This window comes from Chelonoidis abingdonii, chromosome 1 (genome assembly GCF_003597395.2).
Source record: "Chelonoidis abingdonii isolate Lonesome George chromosome 1, CheloAbing_2.0, whole genome shotgun sequence".
Taxonomy (NCBI): domain Eukaryota; kingdom Metazoa; phylum Chordata; order Testudines; family Testudinidae; genus Chelonoidis; species Chelonoidis abingdonii.
This window is the reverse complement of record NC_133769.1, coordinates 24,404,476-24,426,294: the sequence shown is the minus strand read 5'-3', so window position 1 is coordinate 24,426,294 and position 21,819 is coordinate 24,404,476. Positions and strand designations below refer to the sequence as shown.

General features: G+C 42.2%; 1 protein-coding gene across 7 annotated transcripts in view; it reads right to left on the bottom strand.

Moving 5' to 3' along the window:
• MAGI2 (membrane associated guanylate kinase, WW and PDZ domain containing 2) overlaps positions 1–21,819 on the bottom strand; it is a 1,226,839-nt gene that overhangs the window by 872,366 nt on the left and 332,654 nt on the right. The gene's annotated exons all lie outside the window — the stretch shown is intronic.

Below are 21,819 nucleotides of genomic sequence, written 5' to 3'. Positions count from 1 at the left end.
TACTATAGATTTAAGAAATCTTAGCCAGAAGTGTCCAAATGAGCTTATTGACAAGGGAAGATGAAAGAGTCCTGAAGATTTTTAAATCTTCATTATTCCATCAAAACAGATTAAAATATCTATATAGATGAGCAGATTTGTAGGGAAAACAAATACTGCTTCCAATCGTGCGCTGCTAGGGGACAGTCATTAGGAAGACACAGTTAAAGATTTCCATATCTGGTAAGATTCAAAGGTGTAATGAATATTGACAGCGTAGCTGCAGCCATGTCAGTCCCAAGATACTAGAGAGACAAAGTAGATGAAGTAATATCTTTTATGGGACCAACTTCTTTAGGTGAGACACATGAAGAAGAGGTCTGTGTGGCACAAAAGTTTCTCTCTCACCTACAGAAGTTGGTCCCATAAAAGATATTATCTCACCCACCTTGTCTCTCTAATATTAATAGTGACATTCAGGGCCACAGTCACTCTGACTAGTACAGAGAGATGGGTTCAAATTACTCTTCATTGTGACTGTCTCTGCTGTACGACTGAGTCACTGGATGGAGAGAGTACTGTTTACCTTCTCTGGGGCACCACAAGGCCTACTAAATGCTGAACAGGTGCATCTGGTACATCTCATCCTTGCCCGGAGCACCTACTTTTTGGTCAGCACTGGCTCCCACACAGTTCTTTGGTGGTCACTGTGCATTGCCATAATCTCTCAATGGGCTTTCTGCTGAAAGAAATCAGCTTAAGTGTAAACACACAAAATAGGAAAAATAAGGTTTCCTGAGGATCTCCTAAAGATTTTTCATATGGAGACAAACATTTACTTGTCCTTATTTTTACAAAGGATGCAAAACATCTCGTTAGCATTTTAAAAGTAGACAGCAATTGCCCCTCTATTTTAACTTTTCAGTCTGATGTGTTCAGTGTTTTAGAGCCCAGCAGCCAGGAAGCTGCTTCTGTCATACTAAGGACAATACTCCTTTTTTCTCTAGCACATTTATTAGTGCTCTTTTCTAAAAGAGACAGTTTGCAATAGAACTTGGGTTTGGTCTTGGCAATGGTTTGAATAAAATATGAAAATCCGGATTTGAATAAAGCAATATAGTTTTCCCAGACTTGAATCATTTGAGAGGAATTAAGTTTGAATCATTGTTCCACAATTTTAACTGCTTGAGTTGGAGGCTTCTTTTTCTCACTTCAGGAAATAATATTGCTGTGTCAATAGGCCTGGATTAGTTTGATGGCATTAAACAGAAAGAACAAGATTCATCAGGAAGGATAGAAAAAAACCACACAATTTATGAAAGAAAATAGACAATCAAATTTAGGCTTTTATGGTGTTAATTTTAACAGCAATTATAAGATAAGACTGAGGCTGGGATCTTCAAAGGGGTCTAAGAGAGTCAGATATCCAAATCCTTAGGATCTTTGAGCCTAAGTCTGAGCCTAATATACAGAATCACTACCACCAAGCATTATTTTCTAGCTGTCTCATAAGTTGTTACTATACGGAAGGTGACCAGTTTACAACCTGAAATTTATGAAATTCAGTAGATGCAACCTATGTCTACAAAAGGAAAGACGTTCTTTTGGAAACTTGGTTCACGAGTTCATTACTAACTTCAGAAACATGGACTACAAATGTGAGTTGTCAGATCCACTCCATAAAAACAGCAGGGGCGTGATTCTCAGTTTTTCTGCACTATGCATAGTTTCATTTACACCAGCTCAAAAAAAAAAATGTACACCACCACCAAATTAGAGTTAGAGGTTCTTTACACATACTTTGCACTGGTGAAAACTAGGACACAAGTCGCAGAGCAATGGAGAATCAGGTCCCAGAAAATTAAGACTACACAAGGAGACCAATTAACAAATGAGCAAGAACATACAGCTCAACTTTTAGTTTTGTACCCAAATACATTGGCCACAGTACACAGTACATTTTAGTAGACTTTCATTTGAGTGTAATGTTACAATGACCTTAAAGTTAATTAGTGATGCTATTTGAAGGTGTCATTTCTAGGCTACAGGAAACCAACTGACTCATGGAATAATTGTTAGGCAAGCACTGACCATAATACTCAGAGCTCATTCTCTCTCATTACATCTATGCTAACTCTGCTGGTACTGTAACACACAACTTCAAAAAGCTAGACGTTACTAAGGTTTTCTTTTGCACTTTTTCGGGAATAAGAGTTGGTATCAACAAAGTGATTTTTATTTTTTTTTTCCTGTGGATGTATACTGCCTAAGAGCCCTGTGACATTTATTTAGCTATTTTTAAATGATCATTTGAAATTACATATTTTTACACACACACACACACACACACACACACACACACACACACACACACACACATTTCCACTGTAAAAAGAAAATCTAACACTGATATTTACAGTATTTAATGGAGGAAACCATTAGAGATCTAGAAATTTCTGTAACACAGAGGTTGCCTTTCTTTATACAAAAAAATTAATTTTCCAAATCAGCAGTTACTGCTTTAAGTTAGTGTAAAACATGGCAGAGGTAATCCAATTCATTCTTTCTTGAGGACAGTGAATCCTTGCAGGTAGGCTTGGATAGATTTGATTTTTATCAATAAATTTCAGTAGACAGCAACAAAAATAGTTCTATAGATAATAATTGAAATTTACAGAAATGCAAAGTAAGAAAAATGATGCTTGAGAACTAAGTTTGATTTAAGGATATTTACTGTGTATATTTTGAAGTGATATTGACAATTTGTATTTTAATAGTTATTAAAGTTACTGTCTGTTACTAAATAATTGTCTGACCCCAAGATAACGTTCCACAACTGTGAAAATTTAAAAATTAAAATAAAAAAATGCTTAAAACCCATGATTTTGGGCAACTGTGAACATATTGATAATCTAAAAACATGCTTGAATAATATCGATACTCATGTTTAATTAAAATTTAAAAAAAATAATTCTGCCAAGTCTACTTACAATTTATTGTTTGAGCATTTTCACTAATAGAGCAGCTTCACTGGATGACACCGAAAACAAAGCCAGGAACAACAGGATTTTTTGGGGGGAGGAGCAGTCAGGAGTTTAAAAGAAGACTAATTTGTTAATGACTATCTTTTATCAGGATAAAGTTATTAGCTATTGTAGCAATACAGCAAGACAGATGGTTTCTTTTACAACACCACAAAACTAATTTAAATTGTTTTCTGGCAAAATCAGTCATACTTGTCAAGTTTGAAAGACGTGCAGTCAAAGTACAATCAAAACAGTGTGAACTTTGGTGAATTGTTGAGTTGTGTTTCAGTATAAAAATGAAATTGAAACAGCCAGAGCCTTCTACAGAATTGTGCATCATTCTGCATCTGGATTTTCTAGGGACTATTTCCAGAAATAACATTATTTTACATGTATTTGTTAGTTTTTTAAACATTTCCCCACCATCTATGGTTTAGGTTTTAATTACATCTAGTTCACTGCTACATAAGATCTTTCAAGCAAGGGTATTAGGGCATTTGCAAAGACAAAGCAAGAATCAAAGGATCTGCACTAAGAAGGGAGGAGTGGTAGATATGCTGGAGGGTAGGGATAGGATATGGAGGGACCTAGACAAATTAGAGGATTGGGCCAAAAGAAACCTGATGAGGTTCAACAAGGACAAATGCAGAGTCCTGCACTTAGGAAGGAAGAATCCCATTCACCGTAACAGACTAGGGACCGAATGGCTAGGAAGCAGTTCTGCAGAAAAGGACCTAGGGCTTACAGTGAGTGGACGAGAAGCTGGATATGAGTCAACAGTGTGCCCTTGTTGCCGCCAAGAAAAACTAACGGCATTTTGGGGTGTATAAGTAGGGGCATATGCAAGCAGATTGAGGGACGTGATCGTTTCCCTCTATTCAACATTGGTGAGGCCTCATCTGAAGTCCTGTGTCCAGTTTTGGGCCCCACAAATTACTCAAAAAGATGGATGTGGAAAAATTGGAAGAGTCCAGTGGAGGGCAACAAAAATGATTAGGGGGCTGGAGCACATGACTTATGAGGCAAGACTGAGGGAAACTGGGATTGTTTAGTCTGCAGAACGAAGCGAAGAATGAGGTGGGATTTGATAGCTGCTTTCAACTATCTGAAAAGGGGGGTTCTAAAGAGGATGATTCTAGAACTGTTCTCAGTGGTAGCAGATGACAGCACAAGGAGTAATGGGTCTCAAGTTGCAGTAGGTGGGGGGAGGTTTAGGTTGGATATTAGGAAAAACTTTTTCACTAGGAGGGTGGTGAAGCACTGGAATGGGTTACCTAGGGAGATGGTGGAATCTCCTTCCTTAGAGGTTTTTAAGGTCAGGCTTGACAAAGTCCTGGCTGGGATGATTTATTTGGCAATAGATCCTGCTTTGAGTAGGGGGTTGGACTAGATAACCTCCTGAGGTCCCTTCCAACCCTGATATTCTATGATTCTAAGAAGCCAAGGAGTTCCACTGTTAGAGCAAGGGACTGGAAGTTGGGCATATGGGGTCTAATCACAATTTTGTCCTTGACTAACTCTATGACCTAGGACAAGTAATTCCATCACTTTGTTTTTATTTTCCCATACACAAAAGGAAGATTATACTAAGCATCTACCCACTTATTTCAGAGGTAAATTGCCAGAAATAATTAGCTAGCGAGTGCTATAGAAAAATATTAATTATATATTGTAAGCACTAAACAAATAGTGATCTGTGACCTATACATTCACAGACCCCTTATGCAGGGGTACTGAATGCATATAACCATGCCCATCAAAAACAATGCCAGAACAATGCCAGACTCCAAAGAGGTGATGGAGCATCAGGTAATTAACACATATCTACAAACGTATTTTACTTTTTTTTTAAAAAAAGATAGAAAGGCTTAATCCTCCACAGTGCTGATCAAGCAGCTGGCTCAATTGCACAACACCAAGGTCATCCAGTCTAGTGACCTGGTTGGGCAGTCTCAGTTGCATCATCTACAATAAGCAACTGGTTTTCCAGTGCTGTAGTAGATGTTACTGCAGCAAGAAGTTGCTTTATTCTGGGGCCATCACAGTTGGTTACTGCAGACCCCTTGTGCTGACCTAATTATCACTGCTGGAAAATATAATAAGCAAAATGGAGCGTATGTTATGCAAAACAAGTACAAATAGCATAATATGTTTCAACAAAGAAATAATACGCTCATGTTCCCACGAGCTCTAGGCGGGCAGATGGTGGATACTTGAGACAGATCATGCTCTTAGCCTCCAGAGAAGTGACGCCTTCAACCTCTAGGGAGGAGTCTGCAATACCCCAGCTCACTGATCTACAGTTCAAAAACTGGAACTGCCGCCGAAAAAGAGATGCTTATTCTCCATGCCTAGGAGCAGGAAGGTGTCACACCAGGGGACAATGAGATGACAGAGTTCTAGGTTTACTTTTCACTCTTCAGACATATGGTACTGGTGGACACAATCTATTGGACTGAAATCAACGCAGACTGATTCTACTCTATTCCTACTTATGTCAAAGAATTTATGTATGCAGTGCTGTTGTAGCCATGTTGGTCGCAGGCTCTTAGAGAGACAAAGTGAGTGAGGTAATATTTTTTATTGGGCCAACTTCTGTTAGTGAGAGAGACAAGCTTTTGAGTTACACAGAAGCCTACCTTGAAAGACAGAAGTTGGTCTAATGAAAGATATTACCTCACCTACCTTCTCTCTCTAACAAAAGAATTTATTACAGTTTCACAGTTGTTCTTAGTTAAAAACAGAAAACGAGTGAGTAGAATCATGGGGCAATAAAGATATTTGGCAAGCTGTTGAGGTATGGATTAATAGCTACACATTTCCTTCTTTATCTGTTCAGATTAACTGAGTATCGGTCTACATATGGTACAGATATAAGTGCCTTGAACACAAATATTGTCAAAGAGGATGACTTCCTGCAATTTCACCTGCTTTTCTTTTCTTAGATTTGAGTGCACAGCCCAGAAAATATTGTACATATGTCCACTCCTCCTTTTGCCCTACCCCCGCAAGATGCTTCAATCTTTTTTTCTCCCACTGCAGAAATGCCAGCAGTCCAGCATTTGTATATGACTTGACGATGTCTAATCCGTGTGCACGTGAAAAGGAAGAATTTATTTTTTTAGATGAGAAGCAGGTTTATGTGTCATGCTTCCAGGGAGTTATTATAAACAATGAAGAAGAGTAAAACAACAAAGGACCAGAATCTCAAGTCCTTACACAGTTACTCTTCAAACTCCAGTCACAGACTCAAGGGGCTCAATGTATTTAGGTTAACAACAAGAAGGTTAGGTGGTGACTTGATTACAGTCTATAAGTACCTACTTGGGGAACAAATATTTGATAATGGGTCCTTCAGTCTAGCAGAGAAAGGTATAACACTATCCAATGGCTGGAAGTTGAAGCTAGATAAATTGAGGCTGGAAGGGTGTGCATTTTCAACAGAGGATAATTAGCCATTCAAACAAACAATTTACCAAAGATTGCAGTAGATATTCCAGGACTGACAATTTTTAAATCAAGATTGGATGTTTTTCTAAACCATCTGCCCCAGCAGTTATTTAGGGGAAGTTCAATGGCCTGGTTATACAGGTCAGACTAGATGATCACAGTGGTCCCGTCTGGCCTTGGAATCTATATTTATTATAATGTAAAAATTTACCTGGTATATGTAATATAAGTCCTGTTCCTCTCCTCTGTGGCTGTGTATGACACGATGCAGTGGAAATGGCACATTTCTTTTAGGAGTGTGTTAGGGCTGGCCAGAGTCTCCATTAGACTCTGAATCTTCCTGTAATTTGCAGAACACATCTTTGTGTACAACATCTGTACTGGACCACAGAAACAGAAGACACCATAGCAAATTAGGTTGGGAGTGTGGTCAATGTCTGTGACCTGCACTGATCCACTGGTCCAAAATCTCATGGATGGGACATCAGTATGTGGTACCTAAGCTCATACCCAGAAGTAGCTGCCCGACATCATTTACTGCAGTTTGAGGCACAGCTTTCTGCTCTTCAGCAACATTCACATACTCATAAACTCATAGGTCAGAAGGGACCAATATGATCATCTAGTCTGACCTCCTGCACAAAGCAGGCTACAGAACCCTACCCATCCACTTCTATAACAAACCCCTAACCTATGTCCGAGTTACTGAAGTCTTCAAATTGTGGTTTGAAGACCTCAAGCTGCAGAGAATCCACCAGCAAGTGACCCATGCCCCACGCTGCAGAGGAAGGCGAAAAACCTCCAGGGCCTCTGCCAATCTGCCCTGGAGGAAAATTCCTTCCCGACCCCAAATATGGCGATCAGCTAAACCCTGAGCATGTGGGCAAGACTCACCAGCCAGCACTCAGGAAAGAATTCTCTGCAGTAACTCAGATCCCATCCCATCCAACATCCCATCAAATGGGCATGGAACCTGTTTGCTTTGCTATGCACTCAGTTGGATTTTCTCTGTAATGCACATTAATATCATGCTGAACGTTTTCAGTTTGCACATCTAGGCTTCTCATTGGAGGTTCCAGGAAATGCTAAGAATCCCAATAAAATTATGAAGTTGTATTTCTTGAATCATAGAAGACTTGGGAGAAACGCAACAGGTTTGCAGTATGCGAACTTCTCAGAAAGTGCTGACTAAATAGACATTTAGACATTGTGAATCAGGGACTGGTAGTAGGAAAGACTTCCAATCTATAGCTATTTGGTGGTCTTGGATTATAGTGGGGTTCTCATTCTAGTTCTTAATGGAGAGTTGTCCATCAGATCAGCCAACAATAGAATAGACAAGAAAACTGAACTGAAAGGAGGTACTGGCACACAGGTGGTATGCTGTATGGAAAATTGGATTGCCACTGCTCTTTGCTGTATGTGTTCAGAAGACTAAATGAGGTGAATACTCTGAATTTAAATTATATGCACCAAATTCACTCCTAAGCAGTAAGCAACTCTTTTTTTTGCACCGTGCATATTTGCTCTGCTCTGTGTCCTCTTCCATTTCCTATTTCTCACTATTGATTCCCTGTTTTTCCTTTTTCTTATCCCATCTTCCCTACGGTTCTCTTCTTTCCCTTCTACCACCCTCAACCCCAATCTCTCTAGCATCTTTTTTGTTGTTGTTGTTTATCGCCATACTGCTTACCTGCCAAGTTTGGAAGCCTGCACCTGCTGCCATGTAATGAAAACTATATGTTAAGCAACACTCTCACTAACCAGATACATTGAATCAACACTACTGGAAGTGATGCTCTCTCTTGTTGACTAACAAGAGAAAATGCCAAATGATTCAGTGCCAAGATAAAATAGGTAAGGTTACAGGAGCATTAGGTGGACCTAAAAGAACTCCTCATGTATCTGCTTCATGCAACAATCTTAATAAGGTTCAGACAATTCTTGACTACAAGAGGAAAATGCTATGTGTGTCTCTTGAAGAAGGACACATGAGAATACAGTGAATTAGTTCACAACTAAGCTTAAAGATCTAAAAATTGAATAATGCCAAGGAGACATTTGCTTTGCTCACAATTAAAGGAGGTCATAAATGACCACTTTAGAGTCTGTTTTATGATCAAAATGATCTTTCAGCAGTATTAATGTAAGCTACAATGGTTTTTGTCTGTTCGTTTTAATTCAGATTCTGAATTCAATGGTTGCTCAGGATAGGAAAAAGTTCCTCAGAGGGAATACTTACCAGAGTTTAATGCCTCTCTCATTTTAACTGAGAAGGTGAGAAAATTGAAAGTCACTAAACTTCCAGGAAAAAAAAAAGTTTCAGGTGATCTTAATTATATATGACTTTGATGATAGGCAGAAGCAAAAGCAATGGCTGACAGTTTAATTTTAATTAAATTCCAGCAAGCAGATAGGAGGAATTCAGATGACAATGTTTCTATGAATGTGGTTCATCTGTATTGAGAATAAATCCATATCCATCAGAATGGCTGGCAATTATTTTTAAACTGAGTTGCTATAGAACTAAAATAAAACCAGGTTTCACTGTATGTAGTTTTCTCCTTTTGTTACCAATTCTGTCTTTTTATGTGCTATGCCAAGATATCCCTCTCTCCTCTTCTTTTGTTTTACAAGCAACACAAAGGTTACCTGGCACCTTAACAATCACCTGAAGAGATACTCAACACTACTATCTACTTTTTATTCATCCACGTATCAATTTGAGGCCAGAATAGGATACTGCTAGGTTAAAAAAAGTTGTATTTTGGCGTATCAGCCAAATGCTACATACTGTACACTGAAAAACACTGGGTTTGTATACAATTTATTTTGAGTTTAAATTTAAAGTATCTGCACTGCCAAAGGCTATTAAAACATTGTCTGAGTTAGAAAAATGTTGTTGAGCAATTTGCACTTCTGCAAATAGAGGACTGAACATGTTAAATTAATTTAACAATGTTGAATTGCAGGTTTTTCTTCTCTCTTTTCTGTTTTTTCTTTTTCTTTAAATGGATTAAAGCTTGCATTCTGCTTTTCTATAATATGAACACAGGGAGAATAGAAACACTACACAGGCAATAGGAGGATTTGTTATCATGGGTTTGAAATGATCACACAAAATCACTGCAAATAAATAGAAAAATATACAGTGAGACTTTCAAAATTCATAGTTTAAATCCAGAAATGATCATCAGAACATTGAGTCTGACATCCTGCACATCACAGGCATTAAATTGCATCTAGTTGCTCCTGTATTGAGCCCAATAACATATATGGCTAAAGTATCCTCCAGAAATGTATCCACTTTTTATCTGAAGACATCAATAGTTGGAGAATTCACCACCACCAATTTCTTTGTGAGTTTGTTCCAGGGGTTAATGATCCACACTGTTCAAAATGTATACCTAATTTCTTATTTGAATTTGTCTGGCTTCAGCATCCAGCCATTGGTTCTTGTTGTTCCTTTTTCTGCCAAGTTAAAGAGCTCTTTAGTACCTGTTTTCTTCTCACTGTGAAGATACTTATATATCGTAAATCAAGTCACCTCTTAAATCTCCTTTTTGATACACTAAACTGATTGGGCTCAAAGTCTCTCACTGTGATGCATCTTTTGCCTCCAAATCATTTCCTTGGCACCCTTTCCAACTTTTCAACATTCCTTCAGAGGTGTGGATATCAGAACTGTATTGCCCTAAAGCGTTCAATGCCAGTCTATTCTGCCATTGAAACCAATGGGAGTGTTACATGATCTGCAATGGGAGTTGAGTTATACTCATCCAGAGTCATTTCAAAAAAATCTAACTGATCGGGTTTTGTGACACTATTTATATAACTTTGTAGGTTTACAAAGCACATTACAAAACAGAGTAAGAGTAACTCCATGCCCCAAAGGTCTTACAATCTAACAGACATGAGAAACAAACGCAAGGCACAAGACAACTGTTTAGGTAAAACAGAATCTGGAGAAATTATAGATCAGGGGTCGGCAATCTATGGCACGCATGCCGAAGACAGCACGCGAGCCAATTTTTAATGGCACTGCTGGAGCCTGCTGGGACTCCAGCATGCCATTAAAATCCTGCCCAGCCTGGCGCGCTCTCCTCTGCCCTCCACTTCCCCCGTGGGGGCAGGGAGCAGAAGCATAGCCGTGCGCACGGGGTGGGCAAATGGCTCCGCTCTCCCGGCATGGCAAGCCGCGGGGTTCGCGCTCCTGGGCCGAGCGCAGCAAGCTGCTGGCCCCTCCCCCGCCTTCTCCCCTCCCCTGGAGCCCTGCTGCCGCGTGCAGTGCTCAGTGGGGCTGGTGCTGCGCGCTCCTGCAGGGCAGAGTTTGGCTCTGCGGAGAGGCAGACATGCTCCCTGCTCAACTGGAGCCCTGCTGCCGCCGCATGCAGTGCTCTGAGGGACGAGGCTGTGCTCTCCCGCAGGGCAGCGTGTCTGACTCTGCGTGGAGCCTCAAGGTCAAGGGCCCAGGGCTGGGAGGAGGTTGGATAAGGAGTGGGGGCAGTTAGGGGACAGGGAGCAGGGTGGGCTGGATGGGGGGGTGGGATCCCGGGGGCCAGCGGGTGCATGAGTCAGGGGACCGGAGCAAGGATGCTCCTTGGGGGGGCAGTTAGGGGTGGGGTCTCTGAAGGATGTTCAGGGGACAAGGAGCTGGGGGTATGCATGAGTTGGGAGTTCTGGGGTCCGTGTCAGGCAGACAGGGGTGGTGGGAGGATGGAGCAGGCAGGGATAGTGGGGTGGATGGGTAGGAGTGGGGTTCTTCAGGGGGCAGGGGAGTGTTGGATAGCATGGGAGTCCCGGGGGTCTGGTGAGGATGGGGTTGTGGATAAGGGTTCCCCCCTTGGTTCCCCCCCCCCCCCCCCCCCCCCCCCCCCCCCCCCCCCCCCCCCCCCCCCCCCCCCTGGGCAGTCAGGGACCCCATGTAGGAGGTAGAGTCCAGTCTGGGGACAAGGAACAGCGAGGCCTGATAATGGAATAGAGAGGCCATGAGCAGAGTTCTGCGTAGGGCGTAGTCATCGGGTACAGAGAGGCAGATGGTAGGCGCTATGAGGGAACGTTTCCCAAGGGTAAAGGCCGTGGGGCAGTCACGCTTTTCAGCACTTCGTCGGCTCATGACAGAGAGGCCCTGAACGTCCCCCTGTCGTGGGGGGGGTCGCCACACGAGCTAGCACTCGACGTCCTCCTGCCTGAAGCCCGGATGCACCGCGCCCCAGGCCCCTGCCCTGAGCGCCTTTACCTTCCTCATACGGAATGCCCAGCCTGCTCTGCTGGACTCCTTTCATCCGCCCCGCTGAAACCTCAACAACGTATAAGCCGACTGGCACCCCATGTCCATCCCTACGCCCCTTCCCTGACACCACACCCCTCACATACCCAGCCCCAGCCCCTGACGTCCCAGCCCTCTGCCCCCAGCCCTCTGGGTCCTGGCTGCCAGCCCCGCACAGGCCCGTTGCTGTCTGGTTCTGGTTGATGGACCCTTGTCAGCCGGGGTCCTGGCCACAGCCTTCTCAGGCCCGCTGCTCGCGGCCTAGGTGAACAAAACCCCAGCCACTCAAGCAGTGGGCATGAGGCGGTCGCCGGCAGCCAGCCCCAAGATCAACATTTAAATTTCATTTTAAATGAAGCTGCTTAAACATTTTGAAAACCCTGTTTATTTTACAATACAACACTAGTTTAGTTATATAATATATAGACTTATAGAGAGAGATCTTCTAAAAAATGTTAAAATGTATTACCGGCACGTGAAATCTTAAATTAGAGTGCATAAATGAAGACTCGGCACACCACTTCTGAAAGGTTGCCGACCCCTGTTATAGATAAAGAGAATATGGTGTGATTCCGTATAAAAAGAAAGATGACTAAATTACACAAATTCAGTTACACTGAATATAAAATTGTTACAAAATTGCAATAAATTGTGTACAAAATATGTCATGTAAAACATCAATGGAAAAGTTATAGGCTACTATGTAGTATTATCCTGTTCATATCCAAAGATTATACACGGATTTAAAGTTATGAACTGTGTGTTTGTATCTCAACCATGTTTTCCTGAGAGATTCCTCAAGACAGATTTGCATTAAGGCTAGCCAGCCTGCTAGATGACCCATTAAAGACAATCAGCTCTCCCAGTGAGCCCCTCAGAAGATGTTTCAGAGGGCACTGAGACTATCGCTGTCCCATGGTTCAGCAATGCATGTAAGGACATGTGATCTAAGAATCCATCTTTTGCCAGTAACTTTCATGCACTTGGGCTGAAAGTATAAAAGGAGACTGTGACGTCACTTTTGTCTTTATTCCTGCTTCACATCTCTGGACAGTATTTCTAACAAAGAAGAGCTTTGAATGATAGACTGTTGACCCCAAATCTAATGGATGAACCAGAGAGATTTAATACAAGCTAGCAGATTTAACATCAGTGCTATTATCCTTACCTGCAAACTCTGAAATCAGTTGCAACGGATATGCTTTCTTTAGCCAATTAATAACTCTTTTCTTTTTATATTAATAAATTAATTAATATTTTAGTTACTGAAGGATTGGCTACAAGTGTGATTTTGGAGTTACAGATGAACTGCATAAAGACTTGGGGAAGTGGCCAATCCTTTGGGATTAGAAGGACTGTACGCTCTCATCATAAAGACCAGACGTCCAGGTGGTGATAGGGGCTGAATTGTCTAACGGGACTCTATTTTGGCTTCTTGTTAACCAGTGTGGTGATACAGGAGCTCACTTTGGTTACTGGCTTAGTGAAATCTAATTACAGAAAAAGCCACCAGCTTTGGAGCGTGTCTGCCCTTTTTTTTTTAAATCAGTCTGTTCTGAATTTGTCACTCTCAGCAAGGTAGGAACTATCAGTTAACATTCTTTATCTGCAACAGTGTGCTAAGCACTTTTTGGAGAAATGGGTTCCCAGGAGGTGTTTGAGGGACTAGAGAAAAGAATAGATTGATTTCAGGAATATTATAAGGGAAGAGACGACAGGACTTAGTGAGAGACTGAATATTATGGAGTAAAAAAAAACAGTAGAAAAATGGAATTGAAATTGTGAGAGTGGAAAATAGGGATAATAATGAAATAATTAACAATGTTAAAGAATGAAAAAAGAGAAGGAGGACAAGAAGGAAAGGGAGAAGCCCCTTTTAGAAGGTATGTGTCTGAAATAGTGATGGAACCTCAAAGAGGAGGAGGTCCAAGGTAGAGGATTACAGGGTGAACAGGATAGGCAAAACTGAGCAAAAGAAAGTGTTCAGAATAGAAAAGTGTTCTGAACTAGTGGACATAAAACACAGATTAGGAAATTTTATGTAAATAGGAACTGCAGGTGATTTACTTTCTCCTATATATTAGAAACAATATTTCCTATATGATACCTGAACCTCCAACTCTAATTTGCAAAAGTATTTCTATAACAACTCTGGTTTCCAGTTGCTCATATTTTTCCACAGCTTTCACTTATTTGGCAAAGTCTTCCCGGTATTGATCTCTGCCTAGAAGTGAAGTTGTTTGGAAACGTGAGCCAAAACATCTTAGTCATTTGGAAGTATAAAGGGGGCAAGGTACATTTCCCCTCATTATTTAAAATAAATAGCTTAAGACCTTTTTTAAATAGCTTTTTCACCAAAAAATCTGAGGAAGGGAAGACAGAATTGAAATTTGGTAGAGAAACTGTCCATTCACCATTCACTGGACATTCTGAACCTGATTCTCCACCGCCCCGTACCTTTTATAGTCATTTAAACCAATCCAAAGTGAGTGTGAAATGTTACCCTTCTGATCTGGCAGTATTTTATACCCACTTCATATTCATTTTGCACTGTGTAAAATAATTATACAATGTACAGAGCAATGGAGAATCTGGCGCTTTGTATATGAATGACTTTCATTGGCTCTATTTGTCAGAAATATATAGTAGCAGAAGATGCTAGAGATGCATATAAGGTTGCAGAAAAAATGATATACTGTACTATGTGAGAAACTGCATGTGATCGTGTTATTAGACTGTTATGCATATGCACAAGAGGGCAGAGTTAAGACTGCATGTTCACCCTTCACTGGCATGTCCTCACTTCTGAGTGCTTCACCGTGCAACGTTAATGTTCTCCTTATATTTATGGAATATATTGTTATAACACTTTTTTGCTAAGGCAAGCGTCACTGTAGCCAGCTCTTCTTTAAAGAGTACAACTCAGATAGTTCAGTTCACTGTTACATTTGTATGGCCAGATGTGTATTTCCATTGAGATGAGCCACAAAATAATAAGACTGTCAACCTAAACACATACTGCTGATCTTTCTTGAAGATTACAAATCCAGTTCCAGAGTTAACACAATTATTTGAGCTACTTAATTCATATCTTCTTTTATGAAGAGCTTGATTTATTTGTTTGTGTATCTACTTTACTGTAGATTTGCAGTACAGCAAGTGGAAGCTTTGCACTTTGCCCACAGGGAGGGCACTGGCCATGGCTAGAGGTAGATGCCAAATTAAGCAGGCTGTTGATCTGATCTGATATGTACTTAACCAAAATGCACTTCACTCACCAAGTGAGACCTGGCTGATGGTAGCTCCCCTCCTCCATTCCTCACAACTCCCAAATAGAAACGTAGAACCTGACTCTACTCCATTTAAGTTAATGGGAGTTTCACCATACATTTCAATGGAAGAACTGAACTCATGATCTCGAATTTAAAACTATGTTGCATGCGAAAACAACAAATCTTCCATTGTTGTATTCACATTACATGGTATTCAGGCACAACCAACCTCCCTCCATAGGTAGTGGTTACAAGTGGCATGGGGACTCATGTGGAAGGTTGAATTGTAGTGCAGTGTTATACTATACTTTTAGTGCTGTTACATCATGCTCTTGAGAACAAGGATAAATGCAAACTTTGGGTCTTTCACCTGGCATGACAAAGAGCATCTGTGAACACACAACAACTGCACATTTCTGCCCCATGGGCTTTGTCAATTCACCATACTAGGAAGTCACCACTTGAAGGGTGTCAGGATGACATGAAACAGAGTAGTTTTATGTTCTTATTCTAGGGCAGTCAGAAATATTTCAGGTCAGAAATCAGCGCTCTGAGCTCAGAGACCCTTCTGGTAAAGATTATGGCCACCAGAAAGGAAACCTTCCAGGAAAGGTAGGATAAGGGGCAGGTTGCCAGGGGCTCGAAAGGGGGACCCATGAGTCCAGAAAGGACCAGGTTAAGATCCCACTGAGGAACAGGCTGCCTCACCTGGGGGTAAAGCCTATCCAAACCCTTAAGAAACTGGCCCACCACGGAATTGCTAAAGACTGATCTGCCCGTCACATCCAGGTGGAAGGCTGAGATGGCAGCCAGGTACACCTTAATAGATGATCGTCAACCCCTGTTGCGTCAGGTACAAGAGGTGGTTTAGCACAAGGGGAACAGAGGCTTACTGCGGGACCAAATGGAGAAATGCTTCCACTTTGCCAGGTACATTGTATGAGTGGAGGGCTTCCTGCTCCCCAAGAGAACTTCCCTAACAAAGTCCGAGTACTGCAGTTCAGGCTGGTTCAGCCATAAAGTTTCCACACCATGAGATGGAGGGAATCCAGGATGGGGTGGTGTTGTTGGCTGTGATCCTGTGTAGTGAGGTCTGGGAGTATAGGAAGGGCCGCTAGCCTGTCCTCTTCCACAATCCCCTTCACAATCCCCAGTGCCGCACCGATGACCCAGGCGTCCGTGCAGGGGAACATCACTGATGCTCCTTCTGCGAGTCCTTCATCAGTGCCGAAGTGTCCAGCACCGAGGCTGGTGAGCTGTGCACTGAGGCTGCCAATGCCAGCTCTTGAGCAGGTTAAGAGCAGCAGTCTCTGTCCTGCTTAGTTTTGGGCTTGAAGCCTCGTCAGACGGTGCACTTGTCTTGCAAATGACCCTCTCCCCAGCACTTCAGACAAGCAGCGTGTGGATCCTCTCCAGGCAAAGGCTTACCGCACCTATTGTATGGCTTGAACGCCTGGGACTGAGACATGCCCTGGTAATGGGGAAAAATATAGGGGAGGGGAAACCCCCCAATTTAAATATACTAATGAACTAACTAACTACCTGACTGACTAATTAATATAGTGAAGGATAACAACTATACACAGGGAAAACAACTAGGAAGCACTTGCTAAAGCAAGAGACCAGTTGCTTCAATGACCAGTCTCTGGTGGTAAGAAGGAACTGAGCAGGCAGCGTGTTGGCAGGGACCCATATACACTGCCATAAAGGCACCACTCCAGAGGGCTCCACAGCAAACCCCGACTGGTACCGCTAGGATAAAAACTTATGACAACCGTACACACAGCGTGCACACACACCTATTGGAATGGACATGAGCAATCACTTGAAGAAGAACCTGCAGTTCTTACATAAGCAAAATTCATATTGACCTCTATGTACTCCCATTGAATCCCAGGGTTTACAGGCATGACATTCCCCGATTTGTGCAGACAGTTTCACATATGTATATCCGATTTAAAAGTTTGGTGGATGCAAATGATGTGCATGCATTCTTACAACAGCACCAACTATGTCCATCTTTGAAAATCTGGCACTTAGGGTTCACCATTTTCAGTTCCTATCTCTCTCACACTTTGAAAGATGTTGACCATCCCCCTGCACCACACAAACAATTTAAAAGCTGCCAGAGTGCATAATAATGAAAGAATTCCCTTATGAATGCCAACTTTCCTATTCAATACGCACTCATACCCACATTCTGAGCTGCACCCACTAAGCATTGACTGGGAGGGTAGGAAGTGCAAAACCAATAGATAATGTCATCAGCCTATAACCCTTAAAGATTGGTACTCCTGGTGGGACCACCACTGGTGACACCCCTTCCCCCTGGCCATGACTCCAACGCTGGAGTAACAGAGGCACCAGCTATGATGGCTTTATACTATTTGCATATACTCCCACACCCAAGGAACTCCTAGCTCGCCAGTTAAAGGGCCTTTTTAGCCACTTAGTTGGCACTGTCTTCAGTGATCATCTAACCCTCAGTCCTTTTTGTCCTACTATATTATCTCACATCTAGCACCATTATTTTCTCCTTCATAATTATCACTGCAGATAAAGGTTTCATTACTCAAGACCTGATTCTGCTTTCCTTGAGTATTCAAAATTTCCACTGGTTTCCAAGGGGTCTTGGTCTTGTTTTGGTCTCCATAAATACAAAACATCTATTATTGGCCCCACATTTAACTCTACATCCCTCCGCCTGATACTCCGTACAAGGCATTTGGCTCCAAATGATTTCATCCACCTTAAAGAAAAAAATATGGTTCTTGGCTAGTCATTCCTTCTGGAACTATAAACAGTAATTGCCTTGGAAAGAACTAACATAGGGTCAAAAAGTCCTCCTAATTCTCATTCGAGAAGATTTTTCTGCTTCTTGACACTATTGGTATTAAGAAAGCAAATACCGTACATCATTCCTGACATTTTATTCGAAATTCCCCAAGAAAGAATTGTAGCTATCTACAGCAACAGTGCTTGCCTAATTTTTAATTCTCTTTAAAAAAAACCTGCTATGCAATGCAAGTTATTTTGAAGTCTTAAATATAACCTAACAATGGCATAATAAGGCATTGTGATTCATTAAGGATCTTCCATTCATTACCAGAACAGCTTTAAGTTTATATGCACAGAAGTCAGAAGGATCATTCTCTATTGCGCACTTTCTGATTAAAAGATAAAAATTAACAATGGACTGTTTGCCCATTAGCTAGTTTCTTGCAAATAACCAGTGTTTCACATATGGCAGTGCTGATGGTGAGTGTTGAAAACAACTGTCTAAATAAAGCATTTTGTGGACACAGACAAATCTGTTATAGGAGGCAGCCCTACCTGTTCTGCTGGTGAGTGCATTAGCAGTAAGTACAAGTTGCCAGCAAAATCAATGGAACTTTCTTCATCTTGCAGTGGTATCAATGACTTTTCTCTGCAAGAGTGAACATCTAACAATTGGTAGAAGCAAAAGCTATAAAAAGACCAATACTTCATTTTAGACTAACCTAAAAATATTAGGGTGTAGCAAGTAAAATAAAAATATACAGTCTCCAGTTCGCCTTCCTCTGGCCATGCAAACAGAACAGGTGGTCATGAAGCATATCTATATGTTATACACTAAAGGTCAACAAGGATAAAGCTATCTTTCTTTCTATATAATGCAGACCACTTTAGTATGCACCTCTTGTGCTGTCTAATGTATTCCTGCTGAGGTGCTATATGACTAGATCATTCACCAACCTCTGAATCTAAAACTACCATTTAAAAGCAATTTGTAAAAATAGCATTTTTATGAAATTACAGCTCAGACTATGCAAGTATTAGATTTAGTTAGTTTGGAAATTGTACGGTTATACACTGACCCCAAATGATCAAAGGAATGTTGTTGTGGTGGTGAATATATGGATGGTGTCTTTACATTCCCAGGTTTCAGCTGCAGCATGTTATTGTCTAACAAAAGGAAAATTATTCTGTTGCTGCAGAAAGACCTTTTTAGATGTTATCAAAATTCTAAGCAAAACCTCATACTTCTTTGCAACAGGCTTTTACTATATTTATCATCTCAGGTTTTCATCAAAGCAATCATTTTACAATCTCAGGCAACTCCATAAAAAATAGAGGGATTAGGCTTTAGCACAATTCTTCTCAGTGGGTTAAGTTTGCTTAACTTCTTTCTTACTCTTTCCTCTCAACATAGCAAGGTATGATAGCTCTCATTCCACTCAAGCCCTGGCAGAAACTCACTTCCATAGAACAAGGGAATGCAAGTTTTGGGGGAAATGCAACATCTCACCATCTCTTTTTATTTTCACTTATATCCATTCTCCTCTGTCCCCACTCACTCTCTTTCACATTCCTCATTTCTCTAGTAATAATAAATAAAAACTTTATACTCCAAGAGCGTCTCCAAGGCCACAGAATCTCCAAGTGCCCCACAAGATCACTGTGATGCATGGACATGCAATTATCCTAATTTTACAGACTGTGAAACTGAGGCATGCATTTCTGGGGCTCAACTTTCGATACCTGGGGTCTGATTTTCAGAGGTGTTGAGCACCCACAACTACAACTGAGGCACAAGGAATATTATGAGTGAGAATTGGCTCCTCTCTCTTCCACCCTCCCAACCTCCTCAGGGTCCCATCTGCTCATGATCCCTCAGAGACTCATTTCCCCTTAACACTCACTCTGCATGGAGGGCCCATCTCCCCCTCATTGTCCTCCCACTTTCACTCCACCTGGGGGTCCTCATCCCTCTATTGTTCTGCTGTTTTTACTCACTCTGAGTTCAGTGGGAGCAATACTGGGCCCAAAAATGGGGAAATGGATGGTTGAGGGAATTGAAGTGGTCAAACCTGAAGGATTCCTGGCTTCCCCAGCCCCAAGGGCCACCTAGCATGTTAGTTTCAATAGAAGCTGAAAGGTATTACAGACAGGCATAAAACAGAAATGGAACTCAGAAAGGAAGGTAAATAGAAAGAGAAAAAGGCTTTACTGCTAGCACATTTCAAGAAGGAATTACACTTGCTCTGCTGGGGATCAGTGTCTCACTGAAAAATGCTTTCACTAAACCCCTGGTTCTCTATCCATCTTTCATTACCACTTCCACCCTCTTCAGCGTTACCATCTTTTCTCCACTCTCCTCCCATTTTGAACTGCCACCCTGGCATAGACTGCCAAAATCCCTTCCACCCTTGCTTTCACATAATGGATCAGCTTCCTAGCAAAATGTGCCAAGACACATACAAGTCCCCATTCAAAGTTTCCCTTTAGCATAACTGATGTGTTGTATGTAAGCTTTCCACTGTGAGGATGCACGCTCACTTTCTATTTGTACACTGCCTAGCACAATGGTTGGGCCTTCTGGACTCTACAGTGACATAATCGTATGTACGGTCATCAGGTACATACAGTGGAGGTAGGAGTTTCAGGGTGAGTCCTTAAACTAATTCCTCACCAGAGTCATCTGAAATCCTAAGCCTGACTGAACTAAGTAGATGGTCATAGTGGGTCAAAGATCTGAATCAAGCTCTAAATCTGTATGGATTGAAATGAAAAACTCTTTGGAGTGTTTTAACTGAAGAAAAGACAGTTACTTACCTTTGTAACTGTTGTTCTTCGAGATGTGTTGCTCATATCCATTCCAGTCAGGTGTGTGCGCACCGTGTGCACGTTCGGAGAAACTTTTACCCTAGCAACGCTCGGCGGATCGGCTGGGCGCCCCCTGGAGTGGCGCCGCTATGGCGCCGGATATATACCCCAGCAGACCCGGCCACCCTTCAGTTCCTTCTTGCCGGCTACTCCGACAGTGGAGAAGGAGGGTGGGTTTGGAATGGATATGAGCAACACATCTCAAAGAACAACAGTTACAAACAAGATGAGTAACCGTCTTTTTCTTCTTCGAGTTGATTGCTCATATCCATTCCAGTCAGGTGATTTTTCCAAGCGTTAACCTAGCGGGAGGCGGAGTGAGATGTGGCAGCATGCAGAAACCGCTGCACAAAGAGGCTGCATCATCTCTACACTGTTTGACGACGCAGAGCAACATTAGTGCGAGGTAAAGGGGTGGACGATGACAGCAGTCGCTGAACGGCATAATCTCCTGGATGGGCACGTGGGCCAGGAAGGTGGCTGATGAAGCTTGAGCTACTGGTAGAATGCGCCGTTGAGATGGCCCGAAGGGACATGAGCTAGGTCATAGCAATGTGCGGATGCATGCTGTTACCAAGAGGAAATCCTCTGGGAGAGATTGGCAGACTTTTCATCCAGTCCCGCGACCACCAGGAACAGCTGGGAGACTTCTGGAAGGCTTCGTCCGCTAAATATAGAAGGCGAGCGCTCTGCGCACATCTAAGGAGGTGTAGCTGCTGCTCCCATCGAGAAGAGTGGGGCTTCGGAAAGAAGACGGGAGGAAGATGTCCTGGTTGGTATGGAAGGCTGGGACACTATCCTTAGGGAGGAACGCCGGATGTGGTCACAACTGTATCCTTGTCCTTATGAAAGACAGTGTATAGGCAGGTCCACCGTGAGTGCTCGAAGTTCGGAGACCCTTCTGGCCCAACAGCAGACAAAGACTGTTTTCCATGAAGGTACAGAAGCGAGCAAGTCGCTAGTGGCTCAAAGGTGAGTGCATTAGTCTGTTTTAGGACTAAATTGAGATCCCAGGTAGGGGCAGGACGACATACAAGGGGATAAAGGTGCTTTAAGCCTTAATGAACCGAGCGGACCAGGGTGGGGTGGAGAACAGGATAGTGGCCATCCTCGCCTGGATGGAAAGTGGAGAATAGCCGCCAAGTGGCACCTTCAGAGAGGATGTCGCCAGTGCCCT